This window comes from Palaemon carinicauda, chromosome 28 (assembly GCF_036898095.1).
Source record: "Palaemon carinicauda isolate YSFRI2023 chromosome 28, ASM3689809v2, whole genome shotgun sequence".
NCBI classification, from domain to species: Eukaryota; Metazoa; Arthropoda; class Malacostraca; order Decapoda; family Palaemonidae; genus Palaemon; species Palaemon carinicauda.
Window position 1 is genome coordinate 32,320,868 of NC_090752.1, and position 10,000 is coordinate 32,330,867.

Sequence of the window (10,000 nt, forward strand, 5' to 3'; positions counted from 1 at the left end):
TCGGCTACTCCGGTTCAGATTCCGGAGCCTATTCCCTCAACATCGGCCGGTCTCCCAGTAGAGCTGGGACAGGCCCTCTCTTCTATTGTTGGAATGATCCAACAAATGCAGAAGGAGAATCAGGAGAAGGCGGCTGCAATGGAACTGCGGATGCAGAGCCTTGCAGAATCACATGGGCCCCAGAAAAGGCTCAATGTGAAAGACCTTCCCTTGTGGTCAGATGCTAACCCATGGAGGTATGCTGAGCACATGCCAATGACGACTGGAAAGATCGTCATCTCGGATAAGTTGGGCTCAGTTCCCCTAGAGGAGGTGGAATTCTGGCCCAGCAAGGCATCATATCCGGACTGTTATGTCCGGCTGAGGAAGGAACCAGCTTCAAAGGAGGAGACAGACCCGAAGGAGGTCATAGTGATGGACCATGCTAAGGCTCAAGCTCTACTTTCATCCTCGATGAAAGAGAGGGGCTTCTCTAACTTAAAGGTAGCTGCATTGAGTAAGAAGCTCCCTTCCTTTGTGTCCTCTCCTGCTAGAGCCTTCCCCTTTTTACAGAAAGGGTTTGCGGCTGTACTAAAGGCAGTCGAGGCCGGCAAGCCTTGCCCCTCCCTGGAGGAGTGTAAACCCTTGTCGCTGGCCCTGCCTATGGACCACAAGGACTGGAAGGACGTCCATCTTACGTTCTCAGTTAGGAAGTTGGAGGCTGATATTGCCGGACGTCAGTTCGGCGAGGACCTCCCTAAGCTGTCTGACTTTCTTTTGCGAAGAGAGTTCGAGACAAAAGAAAGACTGGCTGCCTCAATGTCTCTTCAGACTACTCTTGAGACGATGGGAAGTGACCCCAAGGTCCATGAAATGTTCATGGTGGTGGCCAAGACTCATCTGGCCACAGTGACAAAGGACCTTTATGGCTTCGTCAAGGCGAGGAGAGCTTGTAGGGAGTTCGTGTTCACCTCGGCTACGGTGAGGCACGAGCCAAGGAAACTAATCTCCTCCAACAATTGGGGCAAAGACTTCTTTGACCGATTTGGTCAAAGAAGTTGTTGATAAGGCCGCCTTGGAGAATAGAAACCTTCTCCAGAAGTGGGGCCTGGCTATCAAAAGAAAGTCTTCCCCGGATGAGGGTCCTCAACCAAAGAGGAAGACTGTGAGGACTAGGCTACCGTCTCGGCCAGCCAAGCCTTTTAGACAGCAACAGCAACTGCAATTGCCATTGCCTCCAGTGCCCCAAATGGTGGCACAAACCCCGACCACTTTTCAGTGGGTACCCCAGGCTGTGTCGACACAGTCCACGGCATTCACCCCAACGTTCGAAGGGCAGTCTACTTCCTTTCGAGCAAAGCCTAGAGGAGCAGCCAGAGGCTCGTCTAGGCGCCCCTCAAGGGGAAGGGGATTCAGGGGTGGTCGTGGTCAGGGAGGCAAGACCTCAGGACGGCAGTCCAAGTGAGATGATACCGGTAGGAGGGACACTTCTGAAATTTCGGGATCGGTGGACCTTTGATCCCTGGGCCCACAGCCTACTCAAGAATGGACTGGGCTGGAGCTGGTACAGCACTCCACCCTAGTGCCTTCGGTTTTTCCAACACTCCACCCCCGTTCTGGAGGAGTACGTTCAAGAACTGTTGGAGAAAAATGTGATCCGAAAGGTGAAGTCCATCAAATTCCAAGGGAGGCTGTTTTGTGTTCCCAAGAAAGACTCGGAAAAGCTCAGAGTCATTCTGGACTTGTCGCCACTCAACAAGTTTATAGTGAATTGCAAATTCAAGATGCTAACACTGCAACACATAAGGACCTTACTACCCAAGAGGGCATATTCCGTCTCTATAGACTTGTCAGACGCCTATTGGCACATTCCAATCAACCGTCGACTCTCCCCCTACCTATGGTTCAGGCTACAACGAAGGCTATACGCCTTCAGAGCCATGCCATTCGGGCTAAACATAGCCCCAAGGATTTTCACGAAGCTTGCGAGCGTAGCTCTCAAACAATTACGCCTAAAGGGAATTCAGGTAGTAGCCTACCTGGACGACTGGTTGGTGTGGGCAGCATCCGAGACAGAATGCTTGCAAGCTTCCAGTCAAGTGATCCAGTTCCTAGAGTACCTAGGTTTCAAGATCAACAGAAAAAAGTCTCGACTTTTTCCATCTCAAAAGTTCCCGTGGCTGGGAATCCACTGGGACCTTTTGTCACACCGTTTCTCCATCCCGGCGAAGAAAAGGAAGGAGATAGCGGGTTCTGTCAATAGACTTCTAGATTCCGAAAGGATATCAAGACGCGAACAGGAGAGGGTACTGGGCTCTCTCCAGTTTGCTTCGGTGACAGACCCAGTGCTAAGAGCACAGCTAAAGGATGCAACTGGAGTTTGGAAAAGTTATGCATCAAACGCGCGAAGAGATCTGAGAAGACCAGTTCCGCTTCGGTTACGTACTCTTCTCAGGCCTTGGTCCCAAGCCAGACATCTAAAGAAGTCGGTTCTTCTTCAGCCACCTCCCCCGTCGGTGACGATTCACTCAGACGCCTCGAAGGAGGGATGGGGAGGTCACTCTCATCGGAAAAAAGTCCAGGGGACTTGGTCCAAGCTATTCAAGACCTTTCACATAAACTTTCTAGAAGCTATGGCAGTGCTCCTTACCTTAAAGAAAGTCTCCCCGTGTCACTCGATCCACATAAGGTTGGTGATGGACAGCGAGGTAGTTGTGAGATGCTTGAATCGACAAGGATCGAGGTCACCACCTCTCAACCAGGTGATGTTGGCCATCTTCCGATTGGCGGAAAAGAAGAAGTGGTACCTGTCGGCAGTTCACCTTCAAGGAGTCCGCAATGTGACAGCGGACGCTCTATCCAGGTTCACACCGATAGAGTCGGAATGGTCCTTAGACGCAGGATCATTCTCCTTCATTCTGAATCAAGTCCCAGAACTGCAGATAGACCTCTTTGCGACGAAAGACAACAAGAAGTTACCCCTGTACGTGTCCCCGTACGAGGACCCCTTACCGGAAGCAGTGGACGCAATGTCCCTCGACTGGAACAGATGGTCCAGGATTTATCTGTTCCCTCCTCACAACCTTCTGTTGAGGGTCCTAAACAAACTGAGATCCTTCAAGGGGGTAGCGGCAATAGTGGCCCACAAGTGGCCGAACAGCGTGTGGTTCCCCCTGGCTTTGGAACTACAGCTGAAGTCTGTACCGCTACCACATCCAGTTCTGACCCAGCGAGTCCAGAAGTCGACTGGCTGCGCTTCATTACAGAAAACCCGGACTCTGCAGCTCATGATTTTCTCTCCCTAGCGGTGAGAAAGCGTTTCGGGATTTCGAAAGCCAGCATAGACTTCCTAGAGGAATATAAGTGCAAATCTACTAGAAGGCAATATGAGTCATCTTGGAGAAAATGGGTGGCCTTTGTCAAGGCGAAGAATCCGCAGGAGATCTCGACAGACTTCTGCTTATCTTTCTTCATCCACCTCCATGGTCAAGGGTTGGCAGCTAACACGATTTCAGCGTGTAAGTCTGCTTTGACAAGACCCATTCTATATGCCTTCCAGGTCGACCTAGGTAACGAGATCTTTAATAAAGTTCCGAAAGCCTGTGCTAGGCTCAGACCTTCAGCACCTCCAAAGCCCATTTCATGGTCTTTAGACAAAGTTCTTCATTTCGCTTCTCTATTGAGCAATGAAGAATGGGCGTTAAAGGATTTGACACAAAAAGTTATTTTCCTATTTGCACTCACGTCCGGGGCCAGGGTTAGTGAGATCGTAGCCCTCTCGAGAGAGGCAGGTCGTGTTCAGTTCCTGGATGGGGGAGAACTGAACCTGTTTCCTGATCCTACGTTTCTCGCCAAGAATGAGTTACCCACCAACAGGTGGGGTCGCTGGAGAACTGCCCTCTGAAAGAAGATGCATCTCTATGTCCAGTAGAATGCCTAAAGGTCTATTTTCATAGAACTTCAGACTTCAGGGGTGGTCAACTATTCAGGGGAGAAACATCAGGCTCAAATTTATCTCTGAATCAACTCAGAGCGAAAATCACATATTTTATTCACAGAGCGGATCCTGACAGTACACCCGCAGGTCACGATCCGATTAAAGTTGCCTCATCCTTAAATTTCTTTAATTGTATGGATTTTGAACATCTCCGTTCATACACTGGCTGGAAGTCTTCCAGAGTGTTCTTTCGCCACTATGCGAAGCAAGTAGAGGAGCTAAAGAGATCTGTGGTAGCAGTGGGTCGCATCGTTAACCCTACTGTTTAACTCTGCGAGGAACAGTGGTTTTAATTGGGACGATTAATTCCAGGGTGAGTGTGTAGTTACATACTGTACTACAAACTAAATGAGGGCACTGAGTTGCCCATGTAGACTGTTCCATTTCCAAAGGTGAACCTAGCATAAGTGCAGACATGTGTGCCGAGCGTTTCTAACGCTAATGTCATTGATTTGTAATACAGACTTTTATGACTTTGATACCTCGGTATCTTAAAAGTGGCGTTTAATGTTTTTTCTTTCAGATAAAAAAGTTCTGTTTACTATCATACTTATGCTTAAAGTTTTGGGTTATCCTCTTCTTATATATATATATAATTGTTGTTAACCTGTCTATTTATTATCTGTCAATAAACTTGTTCTTGAGAACCTTGCGTCTCTTTCACCTGTGTCAATTTATTGGTATAATTGAGCATTCATTCTATGTACCTTATCTGGGATAATTCTAATAGAATTGTTCCTTTATGCAAGCTATGTTGCATTGGTTTACGATTCCCTTAACGGGAGGACTCCGTCCCATAAGGGGACGAGGGCGGTTTTACTAGTTTCTTCCTATGCGGATATAAACCTTTGTCCAATACAAGTATTGTGCGGATAACTGGTCGATATTTCATATTGACGCAGTGGTTCTTTACAAACTATGCTTTACTTAATATAGGGTGAGACCACTATATTAGCTTGCCTGGTATTCATACATAGGTATATGTACTCTTCGAGACTTTTCCAGAGCCCAGTAGGACTCTTCCCTGTAGGGGGCAGGAAGCTCTAACATGGTTTATAGTTAGCTGAAAAGATGTATAACGGTAACATCTTAGGTCTCTAGGTCTAGTCGACCGGGGAAAAATTACTTCCGGGGAGTACGGCACGTCCTGAGAATCCACAGATACAGTAATGCTCTGGTACACTTCCATCAGGACGACATGGCTTGAGACCAAAAAACGGATTTTGAGCGAAGCGAAAAATCTATTTTTGGGTGAGATGGCCATGTCGTCCTGATGGACCCGCCCTTCCCTTTCTAAAAAAGGGCTGTAGGACCCCTCCCTACATACAGTATCTCTAGCACCTCGTGTACGCTACAAGGAATACAGATGGCGCCAGGATTGGCGCCAGGCACGCTTACGAAACGGGAGATAGGGAGCTTTGGGAGCGGCTCCCCCTTTTTCTTTCCCGATTTCGTTTCTTGCCAATTGACCCCTGCGATACGTAATCTCTGTTCGGGGTGTAGATTGCCATGTGGCGTGTCAAGAATACGTCCTCTGATATGTCGCGATATCCCTTTCACGAGGGATATTTGCTCCAGGAGTTAGAATTCTGGTACCTTAAGGTAAATTCTCTGGGAATATCGCCGTAGTTGTAATATACCCAAGGAAGCTACCCAATAGGAACTTCCATCAGGACGACATGGCCATCTCACCCAAAAATAGATTTTTCGCTTCGCTCAAAATCCGTCATATATGTCTATATATATATATATATATATATATATATATATATATATATATATATATATATATATATATGTGTGTGTGTGTGTGTGTGTGTGTGTGTGTTTGTGTGTGTGTATGTATATAAGGCTTCACCATACCTAAAACCCCTAGGCATAAAAGAATATTGAATTAAAGTTACAGACACTACTGTAAGGTCTAAATACCATATTAACAGATTGCAATTCTGGGACGTTTTTAATAGGCTACCTAAATCTGTGTGTGTATGTATGTTATAAATTGATTCTCTTTCTCTGTAAAAATGTACAACCTCCCTAAAAAAATAAGTGAAACACCATATCTCCTCATCCCCGTTCTCACTTTATCATCAGCCTTTAATGGATCCAGTTATGCATTATATATCCTTTTTCCAATTTTTCTCAAATTCCTTTTACAAATGTTTATGCCAAACACTTCCCCCACACACCCTTTTCCCTGTATAATCCTACATTACTATTTTACAATCATCCTTCTGTCATCTGTCTGATATATACCTCCCCGTATATATTGAGTAATTTTATGATTTTATTACCCCTTAGTATTTTTGCAAAAAACTTCCACAAGCTTTTTCAAACATTCACAAATCCCTTCATCATGCAACAATCGACTAACTATGCACATTTTTATCATCAACATACAGAAAACACAAGTAAAATAGGTATGGTTAAGGTAATCGTTTGTTTCCTAATTTGCAGTTTTGGTTTCGCAAAGGCCCAGGAGTGTATGTCCCTCTTACAACTTCCAATGCTGTATACAAATACCTAAATTGTGGTCAGGAAGTTCTTTTGATTGACCTTGATTTTAGTGCTGCCTTTGACCGTGTTATTCATGGACCCCTTGTTTTAAAACTTTTATAGATAGGAGTATGTGGGTCTTCTTTTAGCATCATTATTGAACTTTTAAGTAACATATTGCAAAGGGTAGTTGTTCATAGGCACCAAAGGTATTATAGAAATGTAAAATCTGGTGGTCATCAGAATAGTGTTTTCGACCCATTACTTTTAATACTGTATACACGTGATATGCGGTTTGGCCTCAAGTACCACCTTGTTGCTTATGCAGGTGATGCTACTCTCTTTGCATCAATTCCCCTCCTGAATGTAGACCTGTCGTTGCCGAATCCCTTAATAGTGATCTAACTAAAATTAGTGTTTAGTACAAATTATGAGGCATGAAGTTGAATCCTAACAAAACTCAAAGTACAATTGTAAGTAGGTTAAGGACAGTGGCTCTTCAACATTCACATCTTTGCAAAGATAAAGTCCCTTTAACTACATACAACTCATTTAAAATACTAGGTGTGATCCTTGACAGCAAATTTTCTTTTGAGAAACGTGTCTGGTCTGTTTCTTCTTCAATTGAAAAAAAAAAGAAAAAAAAAGAATTCTATAAAATATTTTGTTCTCCTGTTTAGTCTTCAGCTGCTGACTCTCGCCTTAATTTGTTGGATAAAATTGTGTTGTCTATGTAATTCCTTATCCCTGATCTTGATACTAATCTCTGGGACGTCGTTCAGTTAGTTCTTTATGCATATTGTATAAGATTTGTCATAGTTATGACCATCCTTTGTATTCATATCTTCCCCAGACTGTACAATCCTTTGCGTAGCTCTATATGTGAGGTTGATTCTCAGTTTTGCCCTCTCCATCATAAGGCTCAATACTACACTACATTCTACAAGTTCAGTTCCAGCTTTAACTAATATTGAATGTTCTTAATCGGGCAGTTGAATCTGTGGAATTTTTGAAGTCCGAAATTGTAGCAAATGCTTTTCTGCTGAACAGATTAATATGTCTCGTTTTATGATTTAAAACTTAAAAGTTTCAGTTCTACTGTAGTTTCATCAGAACGGCGCTCACTAGAACGTCAGCCAGGCAAGCTCAATCCTGGACTGTGGTGCCCAACCACAGAAGTAGCCTCCCCAGTAAGCAGCTTGAACTCACTGTCCCAGGCTAGAATCAATCTGCTGCCATGCAGAGGCTAGGCAAACACATTACCACTGTACTAGCCAGGAGGCTAGTTTGTATATGACTGATTTATTTCAATCTTGTTACTGACCATAATATATTCATCATAATCATCCTCATCTTATTATTTCGCCAGTCGTCTCTATCTTTAGCTTTTAATTCAATACTTCTCCATTTCTCATCTCCCAATTAGCGGTTCATAGTCCTCAGCCATGTAGGCATGGGTCTCCTAACTCTTCTAGTGCCTTGTGGAGCCTAGCTGAACGTTTGGTGAACTAATTTCTCTTGGGGATTGCGAAGAGCATGACCATCTACCCCTCATCATGATTTCATCCACATATGGCACTCGGGTAATCTCTTATAATTTCATTTCTAATCCTGTCCTGCCATGCAACTCGCAATATCCTAGTGAGGACTTTGTTCTCAAAGCTATTGGAGATTGTTTCATTGTCATACCATGACTCATGTCCATAGAGTAAAACCGATCTCACTAAACTGCTATATGGTCAAATTTTTATATGTAATTTCAGGTGATTTGATTTCCAAATTTTACTCAACTTAGCCATTGTCTGATTATTTTTTTTTCAATCTTTCACTAAACTAATTCTAAAGACCCTGTATTAGAGATCACAGTTCCTAAATACTTTAATGATTCTACCTCGTTAATCATTTCTCCTTCCAATGATATTTCATCTTCCATTGCATACCTCGTTCTCATCCTCTCTGTCTTTCTTCTGTTTATCTTCAGCCTAACCTCGTGTGATATGCCATGCAATCTGGTAAGCAAGCATTGCAAATCTTGTGGTGTTCTGCTAATAAGGACAGAATCATTAGCATACCGTAGGTCTGCTGAATCCCTATCACCAATCTAATCCAATACCTCTCCACCATCTCCAACTGTTCTATGCATTACAAAATTCATGAGGAGGATAAACAACATAGGTGACAAAACATTCCCTTGGAGTACTCCGCTGTTCACTTGAATTTGATAAGATTCTATTAACATTAACTTTGCACTTTTTATGATCATGAACAGACTTAATCAAATTTACATATTCAAGAGGAATTCCATAATAACGCAAGACTCTCCACAAAATTGGTCCGTGCACGTTATCAAAGGCTTTTTATAGTCCACAAAGGCCATCAAAAGTGGGTTTCTAGATTATACACATTACTGTACATGTCTCAAAATCAAAATTTTGACCGTGCAACTTCTACCTTTTCTAAATCCCGCTTGTTCATCTCAGCTTTGCATCAATCTTTTTCTCCAGTCTCTTTGGAATAAGCATTCTATATATTTTTATAACAACTGACGTAAGTGCGATGCCTCTGTAATTATTTCAATTAGTCAGGTCTCTTTTTCTTGCCATTTTCACCAACACTCCTAACTCCCATTCATCCGGTTTTGCCTCTTCATGCCACATTCTAGAAATTCATCTTGTAAGTAGTCTAGGAGTCACTTCATTTTCGGGCAGTATCATCTCAGCAATTATTCCACAGTATCGTTTTTTACCATTTCTCAAAATAGTTTATTCGTTATTACTCAATTTCCTTTCCTCAGTGGACTGCTTTCTCTGTTGGAGACCTGCAGTAGGTCTTATAGCATTCTGCTTCTCCAGCTAGGGTTGTAGCTTAGCTAGTAATAACAATTCGCCTGGAACAGTCGTCTTTTATTCGAAGGGTCCATTTGCTTATTAACTTCCCCTTACACCATTCAACTCTGAGGAAGAATGCTTTATTTCTTCAAGTCCTTGCTTGCTCAGATTTAGGCCGAATGTTAGATTTGATTTATATACAGGCAATAGAACCTGGGCTTGGGAAGCTATCAAAGATCCCCGCAGTTGCAGTTGCAGCATGAAATAAAAGTCAAGAGGTTAGAGGGATAAATCGATTGAAGTATTGTGGAAAGATGAAAAGTCAGTGTATATGGGGACCAAAAGCTGTTACTTTACGTACATGTAACATAAGAATTTTTACCGTAAGAGAGAGAGAGAGAGAGAGAGAGAGAGAGAGAGAGAGAGAGAGAGAGAGAGAGAGAGAGAGAGAGAGAGAGAGGGGAGTAAGTTATTTAGTTTAGGATTGTTTACATAAGACTAGCTGTCCCAAACGCCCGCTGGAATTTACCTTTAAGAGTTTTCTTATCCTTCATCCGTGACTACCGTATTCATTCTCTTGTACTATTTGTTTTCCCCCTTCCACTATGTGAAACAAGGCAGTCTTCTGTGTTCTTTCGATAACCCTTTGACATCATCTGTCCATGGATAATGCATTCATGTTGACCGTTCTTTATCAAAA

At 43.3% G+C, this 10,000-nt stretch overlaps 1 protein-coding gene across 1 annotated transcript in view; it reads left to right on the top strand.

Moving 5' to 3' along the window:
• Nucleotides 1-10,000, top strand: part of LOC137621489 (endothelin-converting enzyme homolog) — a 110,775-nt gene that overhangs the window by 9,293 nt on the left and 91,482 nt on the right. The gene's annotated exons all lie outside the window — the stretch shown is intronic.